This window comes from Echinops telfairi, unplaced genomic scaffold (genome assembly GCF_000313985.2).
Source record: "Echinops telfairi isolate 266 unplaced genomic scaffold, ASM31398v2 ScPeMD7_60;HRSCAF=208, whole genome shotgun sequence".
Lineage (NCBI taxonomy): Eukaryota > Metazoa > Chordata > Mammalia > Afrosoricida > Tenrecidae > Echinops > Echinops telfairi.
Genome location: NW_022103958.1, coordinates 22,340,368 through 22,360,602, shown reverse-complemented (window position 1 = coordinate 22,360,602; position 20,235 = coordinate 22,340,368). Strand labels below are relative to the sequence as shown.

The following is a 20,235-nucleotide window of genomic DNA, read 5'->3' as shown; positions in this document are numbered from 1 at the left end:
ACTTAACTGAAAACCACTGAGAATTTTTACCTAGTCAAATTGAAATAAAACCTAACTATCACAGAGGTTGATAGACATAATGCAATACTAATTTGGTTTCTTTGGTGGCTTCTGTCATGAGGGTTGATTGTGAATACAAGTCAAATGAAATCCTTGGCAACTTCAATCCCGTCTCTGTTTTTCATTATTTTGTCTATTAGTCTGGTTGTGAGGATTTGGTTTTCATATACTGTATTGTAATCTATGTTGAAGGCTTCAATCTTTGATTTTCATCAGCAAGTGCTTCAAGCCCTTACTTTTAGCAACAAGGTTGTGCTACCAGCATATGACAAATTACTAATAAACCTTCCTCAAATATAATGACACATTCTTCATATAGTCCAGCCCCTTGGATTATTTTCTCAGCATATTGATTAAATAAGTGTGATGAAACCTTCCTGATTTTATATAATTCATTGTTCACCTGTTCTGTTCAAATGACTGCCTCTTGGTCCACGCACAGATCCCACATGAATACATTGAAGAGTTGTCCCATTCCCACAATGTTGTCCATAGTCTGTTGATCCACAAAGTTGAATGCCTTTTCAGGGTCCACAAAATACAAGTAAATACCTTTCTGGAATTCTCTTCTTTCAGATATAACCAATTTGACATCGGCAATGGTATCCCTTGTTCTATGTCTTCTGAATTCCCTTGAATTTCTGGCAACTTCTTGCCAATATATGGTTGCAACAATTTTTGGATTATAAATTCAGTAAGATTTTACTTTCATATATTAAAGATTTTCTCACATAATATCTGTTACATAATTTCATACGCCTTTCTTTGGAATGTGTACAATGGGTGTGTTATGTGTTGCCCAGGCAATTGCCTTCCAGTTTTCTTGATATAGACTCATATGTGTTTCCAATGCTCCATCAGCTTGTTGAAACATTACAGCAGATATTTTGTCAACTCCTGGACCCTTTTTGCTTGATAATGGCTTCAGGGCAGCTTAGCCTTCTTCCTGTAATATCGTTGTTTCTTTATCATATGCTAATTCTTAAAATGGTTTAACATCAACTATTTTTAGTATAGCATCTGTATTTCTTCCATCTTCTTCTAATGCTTCTTATGTAATTTAACATTTTAGCCATAGAAACCCTCAAGAGTTCAATGTAAGGATTAACCTCTCCCCCCCACACACAATTCTTTCAGCTGGAAATATGCATAGAATGCTCTTCCTGTTTGGTTTCTAACTCCAGACCATTGGACATTTCATTAGAACACTGTCTTCTCAAGTTGTCTTTTGAAATTTTCTGTTCAACTCTTTGACTTCATAATTTCTACCATTTGCTCTAGCTGCTTTGTTTATGTTCAAGAGCAAGTTTCCAGTGCTCTTTTTTGAGCACTACTTTGATTTTTTTCTGTCTTTTTAATCATCTTTTCTTTATTCATGCATAATAATTATGATAAAAGCCATCCCACAAAATATCAGATATTGGTCATTAGTGTTCAGTTTATGAAAACAGTTATTAAGATGTTCTTGAAATTCTGGTGGGATAAACTCTAGGGCATATTTTGATTCTTGTGGACTTGTTTTAATATTCTTCAATTTTAATGGAAATTTACCTATCAGCAATTGATATCTGTTCCCCGGTCTCCTCCAGCCTTGCTTTGACTGGGAATATTGCGATTCTTCGCCGTCGCTTCCCACAGATGCAGTCAATTGCATGCCTGTATATTCCGTCTTGTGAAGTCTGCCAGAACAGCGGCCATTTGTGCTGTTTGCAAAAGATATTTGCAAAGAAGAAGTTACTGGTCTTTCAAAATTCTGTAATACAATATCTAGCTAAGTTTTTATTCCTAATGTCTTATTTTCCAAATGCTGATCGATCCTTCCCCTTTGTTCCCAACTCTCACATTCCAATTGCCAATCAATTGATTTGTATGTTTGATAAATTTTAAACTAAATAATTTGGTAGAATTCTACAATTTCTTTATCACTAACTTTAGTATATAGTATGTAAATTTGAATAATAGATTGTACTTAAAATTAAGTCTTGAAATGTTGATTTTGATGAGACATACAGATATGTAGTCAATTACTTAATATGGTACTGCTATCCCTAATTCCTATATTGATGTGCTGTGAATTCTAGCCTCTCTGCCCATAGTCATAATCTGATTATTGAGGGAATTCTCTGCTGTGCTGAAGGTGTCATGTATTTTGAGTCTCTACCTTTGGTGAAGTAATCACCCTTTGTCTGAGGAAGGCAAGAACCACACACCATCAACGCCGTTCATTCTGCGACTTCCCCATCCTTACAAAACATTAAAAAAAGAGCAGATGCTTTAACTTTCAGATAGCCTCACTTCTAGCTCTGCTCTCTGCATTTGGCTTGCCTCTGCTTGACCTCCAGTTCTCTGGACCTAAGTTGTTAGGTCCTGATTTCAATAGCGTCGACAGGTTTGTGAATGAAACAGATTTCTGAATTTCAGATTTGGGACTTAGTAACACCCACACCCAAGTGAGCCATTTCCTTAAAGCTTCCTGAGTTCTGTGTAGCATCTTTGCAAATTATAGAACCCAGGGACATGGGGAAAATAATAAGTGGAGGCATAGTGGTTGATATCAGGGATAATGGAGTGGTATAGCATTTTGGAAAAGTTAGACATGGGATATCTTTCATTCTTACCTCTTTAGAACTAGTCTTGTTTTAATTTTTCTAAAAGAAATTATTTTCACAAATGCAATGTCATGCGTCTTGAATTGGTCATTTCTCCCATAGGAAAGCATCTGATTCTGCAATTCAAGGTGGCTTATACCAGTTCATTTCAGCCCACTAAAGCATAGGATATCAAAATGGAAAGCCTAGGAAAGCCATTTTTCGTGGCTTCCAATTTCCCTAGATACATATTTTGTACATTCCATATTCTGTTGATTAATGATGTTTACCACTGTTTCATCTCATTTTGAGTCATGCCTTGTCCTCAAATGAAGGTCCTGAAAGTTCAGTTTTCCTTCAAGAAGTTAGCTCTTCCCCAGGGGTATCTTGAGTGCCTCCCAACCTGAGAGACTCATTTTTTGCCAGCACTATATCTAACAATAGTCTCTTGTATTCATGTGGTTTTCTATGTTTAATTCCTCAAAAGTGGACAGCCTATTCCTTCTTTGTAGACTTCTTCTGGTCTGGAAGCTCCAATAAAGCCTAGTCACCATGTGTGACCCTGATGATATTTGAAATCCCAGTGTGATGCATAGCTTCCAGCATTACAGCAACGCTCAAGCTACCAAAGTAGGGGACACGGACATACAACTTGTAAGAATTCTTGTAGAAGATAAATTAGAAGTGTGTATTAAAACCAAACAGTAGAATAAGTGAATTTACTTTACTGTGACTTTAAAATTCCATGTAGTCGCCTCTTAGTTAAGAATCCTATTATGGGGTTGTAAAGAAAATTACATGGCAAAGTCAGGCAATATTGCTATTCAGGTTCCAGTACATCTATGCCCTATTTGTTCCAAACAACAACAACAAATGTTTATATATGGTTTGCAGATGCTGGATGGCTGCAGACAAGTTCACTAAGTAATATAGTTGTTAAGATGTTGTGTAAGGCTGGGTTGACTGGAGAAACAAATTCAGAGATACTCATATGTGTGTAAGAAAGAGCTTCATATCAAAGAGTAATTGTATATTAAGAAAACATCTCAGCCCAGTCCAAATCAAGGCCATAAGTCCTATATTAGCCCATAAGTCCAATATTAGTCCATAAATCCTTCTTCAGACTCATACCGCACATGCAATAATGCAAAATCTAGGAAGATCATGGGCAGTGGGTGCAAATTCTTGTGGATCCAATGACAGTAGAAGCATCTCCAGGGCCATCACAGGTCTCTAGCAGGCCTCTGAGTAGCTTGCCAGCAGGAAGGTGAAGCAGAGGGAGTGTGTGGCCAGCTTCCAGGGAGAAAGAGAGAAAGTTCCCAGAATCCTCATGAGAAGGCCACGCCCACAAGGAGGCATCATCAGGCTGTGACCTGATTGACAGACTAGACTCTACCTCTACATTTAGTTATCAAGTTGACATGGATTTATGTAACTACCACAGATGCCTTTTTTTTTTAAAGTTTAATCGAAGCAGTTGCTTACCAGAGGATTGCTGGGCCAGCTCAATTCAAGGCAGAGAAACAACCACAGAAAGGCATCGATACTATTCTGGGGAAACTCTCAAGAGGGCCACCTTGACAGATTTTTTCCTAAGGACACAGGATTACCAAAGGAATTAATATGAAGAAGTTTTAAGATGATGGAAAACTAAATTTGTGACAAAAATCCCAGGAAACTGAGCCAAGAAGTTTTGGTTTTCACTGGGACACTGCGCTTGCTTATCCTCTGAGACTGTAGCAAGGGCTGTCCTCCAAGCATTTCATTCATCGACTGTGCTCCATCCATGTCTCTGCTCGGGTCTTTCCTCTGCACACTTCTTTTTTTTCTCAAAGGAAATTTAAAAGGAACACAACTGGAGTCCCTCGATGATGTCCAGCCTGCCATTGTGACATAGTGTAAGTCTATGAACACTGAATTCTAAAGGAAAAGTTAGATATAGAAACACAGCCTTCAGATGTGTATCGACTTATATTGAGGATATGTCAAAGTATAATAGCTTCACATCTTGATATCTTTGTTTATTAAAGTTTCAGTAACTGTGTATCAATATCATTTAGTTGCTCTTGGAAGACACACTGCATGGCGCCATGTTGTACGCCATTGTCATCATCTTTGATATGTTTGAGCCTATGGTTGATGCTATCGTCAAAGTGAAGAAATAGTTTAACAGTCACCCTTTTAATAAAAGAAGGTCTAGTCCTCCCAGTTGTGCTGATATTTGGGTCTGCCTCCTGCTATCCTCATTGATGCCAGGCTAAAGAGAAGTATCACTTTCTTATATCAAGGACATTACTGAAATGATACGTGTCATTTATTCTCCATTGCTTATATTTAATACAGGGAAGCATTTGTGGATTGTATCACACAGTTTGTATAATTCTGTCAGAAGCAGCAGATTTTTCTCATTGTGATGTGTTTAGCCTTGCCATCTTTCTTGAGCCCTTTGTGGGCTAGAAACATCCTGTCCTCTCTCTCATACTGGATATTCCAAATCTGCCCCAATGGGCAAGAGAATATTAAAGGTAAATGTAAATACTCAGCAGATTTAAAAACAATTATACAAAGACGTAAAGATAGAAAAATATTGTTTACATTGATCAGACATTGTATGATGCACTAAGTCGCTGTGAGAGAATTTAAAATCACATATATAGTTTGCCTTCTAGTCCTATTTGGTCGTACAGTTTCAGACAAGTTTAAAACATTTTCAAAAAAATTCTGCATCTAAGTAAATTGTTCATTGTCACAGGTTAAGACTAGTAAAAAAACTTAGGTCAAATTCTATTTGCAGTAGGGCCCAATAAATGCACAATATCAACGTGATATGCGGTTTGAGAGCAATATAATAAAGCCTAATATCAGAGAGGAGAAAGTTGGTACAAGTGTCACCGTTTCCATGGAGATATCTTACACCTCCTCTATTACAGTTCTGGTTAGTAGCTTAACAACCCATGCTAGAGTCTTACAGAAAACTGTTGTGAAGATCACAGTCTCATTGGCAATGAAAACTATTCAGCCTGAGAGTTGGGATGTTGATTGTTGTGGATGATCTTACGTTACATTCATAAGAAATGTTACCTATGCATCTTAAGGCAAAGTCAGAGATAAACTAAGCAGGCCAATACAAATGAATGTACCTAAGTTTCAGAGAAGATAAAAGATGGTCATCATCAACACTGTAAAGGGATTTGTGTTTTACAATCTTATTGCATTAATTGTCATTTTGTTGTTGTTGTTAACAAACTGTTTTTCCATCCAGAATTTGCTTGGGCAAAGATAAAGATCACTCTTTCATTCAACTAAATAACACATTTTGATAAACATAACATTTCATCATTGCTGCCAAAACATTACTCTCTCGCTCCCATTATATAAATTGCATAGATAACTTATAAATAATATTTTTTACATTCTAATTGGAAAAACTCTCTAAAGTCTCACTCACAATTGGATTATTAGATAACAACACGATAAATGGAGAAAAAGTTGAAGTTGTCAAGGATTTTTACTTGCTTGAATCCACAATCAATGCTCCTGGACTCAGAAGTCAAGAGAAAAAAATTTGCAATGTGTTAGGTCAATCTGCTGCACATGACCTCTTTAGAGTATTGAAAAGCAAGGATATTAGTTTGAGGACTCAAGCCATGGGATTTTCCATTTCCTCATATGCCTGTGAAAGTTGGACATTGACCATGGCTCTGAGATAGGCTCCTACCTTGTTGTTGCTCTTTGCTTATCTGGGCCTTCCTTCTGGTCTGTAGCACGCTGAGAAGCCGTCTTCCCTTCTCATTAAAGGATTCTGATGGAATTGGCATCAGGGCGGCAGTACATCTATCACACGTTGGATAGTGCGGGCATTTTCAGTGTTCGTCTTCCTATCCAATGTCCCCATGTCCGTAGGGTTGTTTGGGCTTCATGCAGCAGTGTTTTGTGTTTTCTTTGTATTTTTATGTCCCGGGTTAGGGTTATTTTATCTTTTGGAGGGTAGGGTTATTATCTCTGGCATTGTTGAATCTATGCCTATGGATTTTATCCTAGGGGGCGCTGTGGTAACTTTTCCTTTTCAAGGTTTTCTTTGTTAAAATCATAGTGTGTGTGTGTGTGTGTGTGTGTGTGTGTGTGTGTGTTGTTGAATCTCTCTATTAGGTTCAGCAGTTTTCTTGTGGAACCTCTGGGATCAAATACTCTGTGCATAGAGATAATTTTACTTCTCCCTTATCAACTTGAACGCCTTTCCCTCATTTTTCTCACTTTACTTCTCTATCCAGCATTTCCACTACAAGGCTGCATGAGCGTCCAGGTCCTTGTCTGATTCCCATTCTAAGGGAATGCGTTCACTCTGTTCAGACTCACACTGGCTATGGGCACTGAATAAAGTCCGATTATTATCTTGAGAAATTTTCCCACATCTGTTTTGCTGGGGCTTTTTATCAGACATGGGTGTTGGATTTTATTAAACGCCTTTTCTGTGTCCATTGACATGACCACGTGACTCTCTTGTGTTATTTATGTGGTTTAGTTATGCTGTTGATTGGTTTTCTGATGGGGAACCATCCTTGTGTGGCATGCCTGCCATGAGACTGAAGAATAGATGCATTTGAATTTTGTGCTAGAGGAGAACCTTGAAAGTACCACGGACTTTTAAAAGGAATGGCTGATCTGTCTTGGAAGAAATAGAGCTAGAGTGTCTCTTAGAGGGAAAGGATGGCAAGACTTTGTCTTACACACTTTGGGTATGTTGTCAGGGAAGACTGGTCTCTGGGAAGGGACCTCATGCTTAGTAAAGTGAAGGGGCAGAAGAACAGAGGGGCAATCCTCCACAAGATGGATTGACACCAGGGCAGCAACGACAAGCTCAGGCACAGGAACAATTGCAAGGGTGGTGCAGGATCAGGCCGTGTTTTCTTCCGTGCACGGGGTTGCGATGGGTCTGAAGGGACATGATGGCATGTGACAAGAGTCGCACTTTGGGACTAGTCACTTACAAATGCCTGTCATTGCCAAATTAGCTGCATCATAGAAACAGCGACACCTTCTCCATTTCTTAGTGATCAGTAGTAAGTTCAAGTCTCCTAGTTACAAAGGCTGGAACACAGCATGATGTATAAAAACCTTAATCTAGGAGTTAATTCACACATGAAAACTGTCATCTTCTGATTTAGGAAGGTTAGTTAACATCTCTGGGTGTTATTTTTATCTTTTATATTATGCAATAATAATTATCTATAATTATTATAATATAATTCTATCTGTATATGAAACAATAAGGTCCAAATCCTAGAATTTCTCTTTGTATAGACATATAGTTTTGGAAATGTCTAAGTTGTCAGACAGATCGATTAAACATCTGAGGATACCCTAAACTCACAAAATTCACAGCAGAGAATCCCTTAGCAGAGAAAAGTTAAACTTTGCCATTTTTCATTTAGTAATAAAGCAACTTACTCTAACCGTCATGAATTAAACGGGACTTATATAAAATGGTCAATTTGCTTAAGTGATTTTACAGGTGAGAGACATGAATATCAGTGACTGGAAGATATTTCTAAGAGAAATGTTTAAATTCCCTCTGGTGGGTCAGGGCAATTTCCTTGAGGAAAAAACTTCAAATGGTTTGGATTTTCTGGGCGTCACTCTTAAACCCATGGATGTCTCCTGTGCCTTCTGAATTAGTCATGAGCAATGCTCAACATGACTATCCCAAGTCTTAGAGAAAAATCCACTCTCCTAAAAATAGTTGATTATTATTTCTTAATCGAGAAAGGAAACATGAGAAGAAAGAGAGGAGAGAGGAAGGGAGGGAAGAAGGTGGGAGGGAGGGAAACACATGTAAAAAGCACCTGGTTGGATTTCTCCTCGGATAGTCTCTATTTTCTTCTGCGTAAGCTATCTCTAACAGTGACGGGTCAGTGTCTTAACTAGAATGCAAGCTCTGCCAGAAACATGTGAGTTTTAAAATAGGTCATTTTATTTTTTTGGAAGGCGGTTAGCTTGTGAAGTTTTTTTTTTTTTCTTTGTTTGTTTTTAAGTAAAAGGATAAAAATCCAGCTGTTGTGCTAATTGGATATTTAAATTGCTATTTCAGGTTTCAGCTCTAGAAATGGTTTATATAGTCCCAGCCAACAAGCCATCTCCACACACTGTATCATACCAGGTAGTCTGTTAGCTTTCTGCAGTTACTTTCAGTAACTGCCCTCTTGGGGTTGTTATTTCTCAAAACCACCTTGGCAGTCAGTAGAAACTGCACCCTGAATGACTTGTGGGCCCACTTGTTCATGATTGACAGCTTTTCCCATCTCTGCTTAGAAATGAAAAGTTTCTTTTTTCCTACTGGTACATCTAAAGATCTTTGAGTTTGAAAAGATCAGAAAGATTGAATGTATTCCTTGAGTTTTTTGTTGGGGCTTCCATGTTGGCCAATATGTAACCGTGCACTATCTTCTGAGAGCAAAGTCAGAATTAGACTATATATTAAATATTACTGAGACAAACTAGTTATAAAATTATTATTTCTTCAATAATTCATAACAATCATAATAGTATTTCACATTTGTGTAGCACTACAAATTTTCTGAAATATTTTCTTTTATGCATGTTTAATGTAATTATGCATGACATGGTATAAAGCTGCTTGCTGGGGGTCAGGTGCCAGAATAAACACTGAGGCTAGAAAAATCCATATTTAATTTCCTGTGTTACCCATTACTACCTCTGTGACCTTGGTCAAATATCTAATCTCTCTGAATCTCCATTATTCACATGCCAAGGGGGGAAAAATCACATTGACTATATTTTACAGAAATAATGTACATGTTCCATAGATTTTGCAAATTGAGAAATCCTCTAGCACATTCAGGTCCAATTTCTCCTTAATGCACGTTTGAAAATGTTTGTTATTTGCACATTGGCATTATATGCAAAATACAGTGCCTAAAAATCTTCTACCAGGAAGAGTTTAATATGTGAAACTTCTAGATACCGCAGATCAGCAACATGCAAACATAGACCAGTTTCACTTGGGATTTAGCCTCGGGCCTTGTTGTTAAGCGCCATGGAGTCAACTCCTGCTGATAAGGACCCTATTTGCCACTGAGTGGAACACAGCTCTGTCTTGCCCCATCTGCCCAATTGTTCTTATGCTGGAGCTCATTGTTACAGCTGCTGTGTCAATCACCTCTTTGAGGGTCTTCCTCTTTTTTGATGTCCCTCCATTGTACCAAGCATGATGTCCTTCACCAGGGACGATCTCTTCTGACCACTGATCTGAAGTACGTAAAATAAAGTCTTGTCATTCTTGCCCCTAAGGAGTACTCTGGCCTTACTTCTTCCAAGACAGATTGGTTTGTCCTTTTAGTAGTCAGTGGTATTTTAAAATGTCTTCATTAGCACTACAATTCAAATGCACTGATTATTCTTCTGCTTTCTTATTCAGTGTTCAACATTCACATGCATATGAGGCAATTGAAAATACCATAGCTTGAGTAAGGTGTACCTGAGTCCTCAAAGTAACACCCTTGCTCTTTAGTACTCTAAAGAAGTTGTTGTTTTTTCCCTAAAGAAGTTTGTGCAGCAGAATTACCCAATGCAATTGCATCTCTATATCTCTTGCCTGCTGTTCCATGATTTTTCATTGTGTAGATAAAAAGACAAAATACTTGACAACTTCAATTTTTTCCCCTCGATTTATCATTCTCAAAACATTTGCTTTCTGCTTGAACCCTTGGTTTCAGTTCCTCATTTTCCCCTCCCTCCCCCAACCTCCCTCCTTCACAAATCCTAGGTAATTTATAAATTATTATTATTTTTCATGTCTTACACTGTCTGATGTCTCCCTTCACCCACTTTTTGTTGTCCGTCCCTCAGGGAGGGGGTAATATGTAGATCATTGTGATCGGTTCCCCCTTTCTCCCCCCACCTTACCCTTACCCTCTTGGTATCACTACTCTGATTATTGGTACTGAGGGGTTTATCTGTCCTGGATTCCCTGTTTCCAGCTCTTATTTATAAAAGTGTACATCCTCTGGTCTAGCTGGATTTGTAAGGTAGAATTGGGATCATGATAGTGGGAGGGTGGAGGAAGTATTCAAAAACTAGAGGAAAGTTGTATGTTTCATCGTTGCTACACTGCACCCTGACTGGCTCATCTCCTCCCCTTGATCCTTCTATAAGGGAATGTCCAGTTGCCTACAGATGGGCTTTGGGTCTCCACTCCACACTCCCCGTCATTCACAATGATATGATTTTCTTGTTCTTTGATGCCTGTTACCTGATCCTATCAACACCTCGTGATCACACAAGCTGGTGTACTTCTTCCATGTGCACTTTGTTGCTTCTCAGCTAGATGGCCTCTTGTTTATCTTCAAGCCTTAAGACCCCAGATGCTATATCTTTTGAAAACAAGGCACCATCATCTTTCTTCACCACATTTGCTTATGCACCCGCTTTGTCTTCTGCGATCATGTCAGGAAGGTGAGCATCATGGAATGCCAGTTTAATAGAACTAAGTGTTCTTACATTGAGGGAGTACTTGAGTGGAGGCCCAATGTCCATCTGCTACCTTAATACTAAACCTATAAATATATGCACTTAGACCTGTTTTCCCATTGTCATAAATCAATATATTTATATATGTACATGCCTGTATAAATGCCCTTTGTCTCCTAGTTCTTTCTTCTATTTCCTTTTACTGTCCTCTTGTCCCACTATCATGGTCAGCCTTCATTTTGGTTTCAGTAATTCCTCTTGGTTACATTGCCCTTGATCAAGCCCTACCAGGCCTCCTACACCCTCCTCGCCATCGATTTGGATCACTTATTATTCCCTTGTCCCTGGGTTTGTTAACAGCCTCTTCCTTTCCCCCCCGACCCCCTCGCATGTTCCCCGGAACTGTTGATCCTTTTGATTGCTCCTCCACGTTGTTTACCTCACCTATCTTATCTAGATAGAGCTGCAGAGATAATAATATGTACAAAAAACAAGACAGAGCAAAAAGAACAACAACGGGAAAAAAAAACTACAAAAAAAAGAAAGCCTGTAAATAGTTGGTCTGTTGACCTTTAGGAATGTTTTCTAGAGGAGTCTGATGGGGTGCCGTGCCCTAGCCCCAAAGTCTATTGCTCTGTTCTTCTTGCTGTTCTATTGTAAGCCCTTATTGTTTTGCCTTGGTGTGGTAGGGTCAGATTGGACGCAATTCCCACGCTGTATCTCCAGTGTTGTCCGCTGTAGAGGTAGGGGTCAGTGAGGGATGTCGTGTCTCATAGTGGGGCTGACCCTATGGTCCTCTTTGTGCTTCGGCTGCTCTGAACAGGAATATTGTCCTGAGGGCTTGGTGGGCCGGGATGTGCTCCACTCCCTTCCCCCCCCCGCCCTTCATTTGCTTCTGTGCGCTCTGGTCAGACATGTCCCTCTCCCTGAGCTGTAGTCTGAATGCTGTCTTCTGAAGTGAATTCTTCTGTGGGGAGGGGGGCTGTCCACCTAGTTGAGATTGGGGCCGGCCCCTCAGACCTCTCTATTGGTTTCTTCCTTCTGACTGAAGACTTTGGCATAATTCTTAACTTTCTTCATCCCTAGCTTCTGTGGTTGGTGTATAAATTAAATAGTAGTTGTACTGATCAGATATATTTGAGGCAGATAGATATAATCCCATCACAGACTGCACTGTATTGCAAAGGAGACTTTGACATTGAATACAATGCCATTACTCTTGAGTCTGGCATAGTAAATCAGATGATCTTCTCACTAAAAATGATCAATACCAGTTCAATTCAGCTCACTAACACATAGGATATCAATCGTTATGCATTCCATTTCATTTTTGATGCCTTTCAGTTTCCCTAGGCATATATTTCTTACACTCCAGGTTTCAATAATTAATACATTTTTGCAGCTATTTCTTTTCATCTGGAGCTGTGTCTCATCAGCAAATGAAAATCCTGAAGATGCCACCCGCACAGGCTTTACTCCGCTCACACCAACACGGTCAGCTCGCCTGTGAGAAAGCAGCTCCTCCTCAGGCACTTCCAGAGTGCCTTCTAATCTAATGGGCCCGTCCTCCAGCATGATCTCGGACAATGCCTGCTTCCATTCCTTAGACTTTCAGCATCGGAAAATGTTTACGTGCTACTACAAGGTTTTCATTGACTGTTTCCTCCAAATTGGGCAGCCAAATCCTTAGTCTTCTCTCAGTCTGGATATTCCCCTGCAATCTTTTCACTGTAGGTGACCCTGCTGACATTTGAAAGATCAGTGACATAGCTTCCAGCATCACAGCACGTACAAGCCACCACAATATGACAAAGTGACAGAAAAGTGGCAGCCTAAGGTCTTAATTAGGAATTCACCATTTGCCTCTGTGTTGACTCCGCCCGAGGAACTCCCTTGGGAGCCAGGGTAGAACTATGCCCCAGGGATTACATGGGCTGATATTTCAGAAGCACATCAAATCTATAGTCCTTTACTTTTTTCTGAGGCACCTCTGGGTAGACTTGAACCTACAACATTTAGGTTATCAGATAAATGCATCTGCTGTTGTTTTAGGGTGGGTTCTCTAGAGAAGCAAAGCCAGTGATGTGTATTTCTGTATATAGCTAGAAAGAGATTTATATCAAGACAGGGCTCAAAGAGCTGTAGAAGTGGGTAAGACCAGTCCAATTCAAGTCCACTGGTCAGATGGTAAGTTGGAGGCATCTCTGGACCATATAGCTGTGGGCTTGCTGAATCAGAAAGCTGATTCAAGAAGACAGAAGCTAGTAGATGTATAGTCAAATTAATACAATATTGGCAGTCTGATGATGGCTCGTTGGATTGGCAAGCAATATGACAAGGGGCCAACACTTTTATGTCAGCTTTTCTTACTCTGGTGGCTTATGTGTTGCTGTCACACTGAGAGCCATGCCACTGATGTTTCAAATGTAACCAGGGTTACCCAAAGTGAATAGGCTTCCATGCAGCTTCCAGACTAAGCACAGACTACTAAGAAGAAATTGCCCGTACACTTCAAGAGATTTAAATACTTAAAAATGTACAGATATAATAAAAATATTATCAGAAACTGAAAATTTAGTGAATGGAAGAAGAACATTTTTAGATATAGTGCCAGAAGAGTAGCCCCTTGGATGGGAAGGCATTCAAATTATTACTGAGGAAGAGTTGCCTTCTCCACATGGTTGACCATAGGAAGTGAATGGAATAAAGCCCATGGGAATATAGCCTTTGGAACGTTCATAGCTGATGAGGCATACCTCAAGTGAGAAGAAACTGATGGGAAAATCTACTAATGATTAAAACTTGGAATGTACAAAATATGAATCTAGAAAAATTATAAGTTGTCAAAAATGAAATGGGACACATAAAATTCTATATCCCAGGCATTAGTGAGCTGAAATGGGCTGGTACTGAATACTTTTCATCAGAAAGTCCTGTGGTTTGCTATGCTTGGACTGAAACAATCAAGAGGAATGGCATTTGATTCACTGCCAAAAAGGACATGTTAAGATCTATGTTAAATTGCAATGCTATCTGTGATAGGACAATCTCTATCACACACTGGGAAAGCAGCCAATACAACTGTTGCTCAAATTTGTGCACCAATTATTAAAGCTAGTAATGAAGACATTCAAGAATTATACCAAGGACTTGAGTCTGGAATTGACAAGACATGCAATCAAGATGCACTGATCATTACTGGCGATTAGGATGCAAAATTTAGAAAGAAAGAGATGTAACGATTGCTGTATAATATGGTCTTGGAGACAAACAAACCTGTAGATTGTATAACTTTCCAAGATCAACAATTTGATCATACCTTTTTTCAACAACCAAGAATATCATACATGAACAAAGAAAAAGATCATTAAAAATACAGGGAGAGAAGTTGATGTCAGAAAAGACTCTGAAACATGCTCTTAATAATACAGTATTTAAGGCAAATAAAAGAAAGATTAAGTCAAAGAACTGAACAGAAAAATTTCAAAGCACAGCTCAAGAAGACAAAGTAAAATATTATAATGAAATGTTCAAACGCCTAAAACAAAAATGAAGAACAAGCTCAGCATGTCTTAAACTGAAAGAAAGAAATAAAATTTCAATCCTTGAGTCACAACATGGAAAGATTTTATGGGAAAAACAATGAGTGACTCAGGAAGCATTAAGTGAAGATGGAAAGGATCAACAGTCAATGTACCAAAAAGAACTACCTCTATACTCGAGTATAAGCCTACCTGAATATCAGCCAAGGCATTTTTATTTTACCACAAAAACTACATAAAAATTGTGCTGAAAAACTCGGCTTATCCACGAGTATATATGGTAATTGACACTGTATCATTTCGGGAGATAGCATCTGAGCAAGAAGCAATGGTACTGAAGGAAGAAGGTCAAGCTGCATTGAAAGCATTAGCCCCAAACAAGGGTCTAAGAATTGCTGGGATACCAATTGTAATGTCTCAGCAAGCTGATGAAGCACTTGAAGCACCACTATTCTATGCCAGGAAAGTTTAAAGACAATTACTTGGTCAACTGGCTGGAAGAGATCTTTATTTGTGCCCATTCCAAAGAAATGTGATCCAACTGATGGCAGAAAGTATAAAACCTTATCATTAATATCATATGCAAGGAAAAATCTTCCTGAAATGATCCAACAATGCTGGCAGCTGTACATTAACAGAGAGCTGCCAAATTCAGAAGAGGACTTGGGAAAAGGGATACCATTGCTGATGTCAGATGGACCTCGGTGAAAGTAGAGAATATCAGAAAGTTGTCTACTTGTGCTTTGTTGACTCTGCCAAGGCCCTAAACCGTGTGGATCATAACAAACTATGGTTAACCTTGAGAAAAATGGGAATTCCAGCACACTTCATTGTGCTCAAGTGGAATTAGTACATGGATCAAGAGGCAGTTGTGTGAATAGAGCAAAGAAATTGTGCATGTTTTCCGATCAGGAAAACTCATAGTTTCAGAGTTGTGTCCTTTCACCGTACTTATGCAATCTGTTTGCACGTCCAGTAATCCGAAAAGCTGGATTATATGAAGAGAAAGCAGCATCAGGATGGAGGAACTCTTAACAACCTCTAATATGCAAATAACACAATATTGTTTGCTCAAAGTCAGGAGAACTTGAAGCACTTACTGATGAAGATCAAGGATTGCAGGCTGCAGTACTGATTACAAGGCAATACTGGTGTAAAGATCACCAAAATCCTCACAACTGGACCAGTAGGTAACATCATGGTAAATGGGGAAATGGAGTTGGCAAAGATTTTGTCTTGCTTGGATCCGCAGTCAATGCCCATGGAAACAGCAGTCAAGAAATCAAAAGATGTGTCCTCAAGTAAATCTGCTGTACATGGTCTCTTTCAAGTGTTGAAAAGTGAAGAGGCTAACTTAAGACTAAGATGCACCTAATAGAAGCCATGGTATTTTCACTGGCCTCATGTGCATGTGAGAGTTTGACGTTAGAAAAGGAAGACTGAAGAAGTGATTGGATTATGATGTGTAGAGAGACCAGTCCCTGGAGAAGAACTTCATGCTTGGTAAATAAGAGGGACAGCAGAAAAGAGGAAGACCATTCATGATATGGAATGACACAATTGCTGCAGAACAACGGACCAGTCAGTGTTGTACCCAGCAACAACCACATTGCAGGAGGTCAACACACCAGGTTTAAAATCCAGTTTCAGCAGAGGTGAAGCTTTCCCATGGAGGCTGCTTAAAAAGCAGCAGACTACACTCTCCAGGAGTCTTTCTTCCAATCCCATCAAGGCTATGGCTTTATTAAGGGGGTCTCAAAGCCACCACAGCTGCAGGCTGCCACTGGGGTTGGTGGTTGCTATTGTTATTGTTAGGTTTCATTGAATTGATTCCAACCAATAGCAAAGCAACCTTATACACAAGAGAAGGAAACTCTGTTCAGTTCTACACCATCCTCACAATTGGTCCCATGCTTGAGCCCATTGCTGCAGCAACGGTGTCAAGCCATCTTATTGAGAGCCTTCCTCTATTTCATGATCCCTCCACTTTATGGAACATGATGTCCTTTACCAGAGACCGGTGTCTCCTGACAACACAAATCTTGCCATCCTTGCCTCTAAGGAACACTCTGGCCTTTCTTCTTCCAAGACAGATGGGTTTGTCCTTTTAGCAATGCATGGAACTTTCAATATTCTTCTCTAGCACCACAATTCAAACACATCCTTCTCTGTTCAATGCTCAATATCCAACATCCATATGAGGCAACTGAAATATTCTGGCTTGGGTAAAACTTACCTAAGTCCTCGAAATAATAACCTTGTTTTTCTTTTCTTTTTATTATTATTCATTATTATTCGTTGATAGTTAATACATATATCATATCATTTCATAGTTTAATCACATCAAGCAGAATTGTACAATTGCTACCCCAGTTAGTTTCCAAACATTCTTATCACCTTCAAAGTACTCTCCATTACACTTAATAGATTTATCAAATTTGCAATTCCATTCTTGGAAACATTTTCAAATTCATCTGTTTGGATGGCTGACAGCACCTCCCACATTTTTTCCCTCACCTCTTTTATGTTATCAAACCACTATCCTTTCATGTCATTCTTCATTCGTGGAAACAAAAAGAAGTTGCGTGGAGTGAGGTCAGATTAGTAAGGTGTGTGGGGCAAGAGAGGCATGCTGTTTTCTGCCAAAAAACTAGCACACTGAGATGGCTGCATGAGCAGGTACATTGTCATGGTGGCAAAAGCAGTCCCCCATCTGCCACAAATCGGGCCTTTTTTGCCACACATAGTTACACAATCTTTTCAGAACTTCTAAATAGAAAGCATGATTAACAGTCTGACCTGATGGAACCAGCTTCAGATGAACCATCCCCCTCACATGAAAAAATAAAAATAATAAGCATCTTTTTGATCTTTGATTTCACTTGACAAACTTTTGGGGGGCGAGGTGATGATTGCATTTTCCACTGGCTTGATTGATGTTTGTTTTGGGGGTAGCACCATGTGTCTTCACCAGTAATGGCCTTGAAACAGTCTGGGTCACTTTGTAGCTGTTCTTTCCAAGCATGGCATTGGTCAGTCAGAACCCAAGATGCAAATTTCACAGCAACTCTTCTCAGTTGTGAGGATTTGGGCTTTCTGTACACTGAGTTGTAACTCATAGTGAAAGCTGCAATCCTTGATCAGCAGCAGCAAATACTTCAAGTCTTCTTCACTTTCAGCAAGCAAAGTTGTGTCAGCTTTTTTATAAGCCTTCCTCCAATCTTGATGCTGCATTCTTCTTCATATAATCTAGCTTCATGGATTGTTTGCTCAGCACACAGATTGAACAAGTATGGTGAGAGGACACTTTAGCACACCTTTTCACATTTTAAACCATGTAGTATCCCCTTTTCTGGTCCCAGAACTGTCTCTTGATCCGCGTATAAATTCCTCAGAAGCATACCGATTTGTTCTGGAATCCCCATGCTTCTCCAAGCTATCCATAGTTTGTTATGATCCACATAGTCAACTGCCTTGACATGGTCCATAAAACACAAGTAAACATCTTTCTACTACTCTCTTTGAGGCAAGACCCAACATCAGTAATGATATCCCTGGGTCCAAGTCTTCTGAACTGGCATGGACCTCTGATATCTCCCCGTCAACGTACTCTTTTAACCATTGTTGAATGATCTTCAGACAACTTTTACTGGCAAGTGATATGGTTCTATAGTTGGAACATTTGGCTGGGCCATCTTTCCTTAGAATGGGTACAAATATGGATCTCTTCCAGACAGTCTCTCAAGTAACCACCTTTCAAATTTTGTAGGATATGTGAATGAGTGCTTCCAGTGCTTCATCACCGTGTCAAAACATTTCCATTGGTATTACATCAATTCCTGGAGCCTTTTTTGACTAATGCTTTCTAGAGTTGATTGTGTCATATTATATCCCATGATGGAGTTGATAACATTTTGTTAAATCCCACAATGAGAGATTACTACCAAACTAGTGAAAACTCTTGCTTAAATCCACAATCAGTGGTCATGAAAGCAGCACCCATGATCCAAGGTCACTTTGCATTAAGTAAATCTGCTGCACAAGACCTCTTCAGAGTGTTCCAACACCAGGATGTAACTTTGAGGACTGAGGTGCCCTGACACAAGTCGTGGTATTTTCAATTGCCTCACATGCATGTGTAAACTGGTCATTAAATAAGGAAGACCAAGAAAAATCAATGTATATAGTGTTTGCCATGAATATTGAAAGTCCTCTGCACCGCCAAAAGAACTAACCGGTCTGTCTTGGAAGAAGACAACATGAGCTTTCAGTGTGGAGTGCTTCATCTCTGAGTGGCTCTGGAAGCTGTGTTCTATGTGGCTGCCATGGCCCAGGAGGTTGCCCACTTTGACCGAAGCTCATCCAGCGGTGACTGCAGCCTTGAGTCCTGAGGGACAGCGTGAACAGAACTACTGCGAGAGCAGGAATCCCGTTCTTCTTCCAGAAGTTGAAGTGCTCACGGATCTTGGAAATCTGCAAGGTGTACCCCTGCAAGGTCTCACTCCAAGGAAGGTTCCAGGGTTTCAGATCAAAGTCAAGGTGCAGAACTGAATCTAGGTCTAGATCCAGAATAAGTTCATGGAGGCATTACACAAGATCTTGGTCTCTGTCCTGCTCCCATAGAAGATACCATGGCAGGTTTTACAGTCGCAATTATCGCAGATGGCATAGCCACAGTCATTTCCCCATGTCTACTAGCAGGTCTCACTGGGAACCAGGCAACTTCTGATCCCAGCTGTTGTTTTGGCATATTTGTGTTGCACTTATACACCACAGAAGAGACCTAAGAGAAGTATTCTCTAAATAGGACCCCATTGCTGAGGTGTTTATTTTGTATGACCAGCCGTCTAGGCATTCAAAGGGATTTGCCTTTGTATATTTTGAAAATACCAAGGAAGCTAAAGAGTATATTCATGGGATGGAGCTTGATAGCTGTAGGATCAGAGTTGATTTCTCCACCCACAACAAAAGGACCACACATCCCAACACCTGACATATATGGAGAGACCTGCCTATGATAGCTCACACCACGGGGACTAGTATGATAGAGGCCACGATGATTGGGCCTCCTGTAGGAGATCAAAGATAGGAGGAGGCGGTGGAGGAGGAGGATGGAGAGCTGCTGAAGGCAACGAGCAAAATGCAGTGGAAAGCTTTCTGAAGCAAGCCCTAGAGCTGGGATAATGATTGTGGACAATTTATTTGTCTATTGTCTACTTTTTAAAAGTGAACAGTGCCTAGTGACAAAGTTCAGTGACTTTTACACTATGATGCCTACTTTTGGTGGAGTTGAAATGCTGTTTTCATCTGCATTTGTGTAGTTTTGTGCTTTGTTCAAAGTTAAGTGTTTTCAGAAAAGTATGTTTTGCGTGTATTTTTTTACAGTCTAAATTTTGACTGCCGAGACGTTTCTGTTGTACTAAACATCATTCAAAATGTTTTTCTACTGAATCCAGGGTTCTGAAGATCAAAGGTTGTGTTGTAAAATGCTATCAAGTGGCAAAAAAAGAGGTGAAAATAAATAGTTTGATTCCTTCCCCCCTTTTCTTTCTAACATA

The 20,235-nt window shown here is 39.6% G+C and overlaps 1 pseudogene; it reads left to right on the top strand.

Moving 5' to 3' along the window:
• Positions 1-4,738: 4,738 nt before the first annotated feature.
• Positions 4,739-19,861, top strand: LOC101642258 (annotated as a pseudogene).
• Positions 19,862-20,235: the final 374 nt, after the last annotated feature.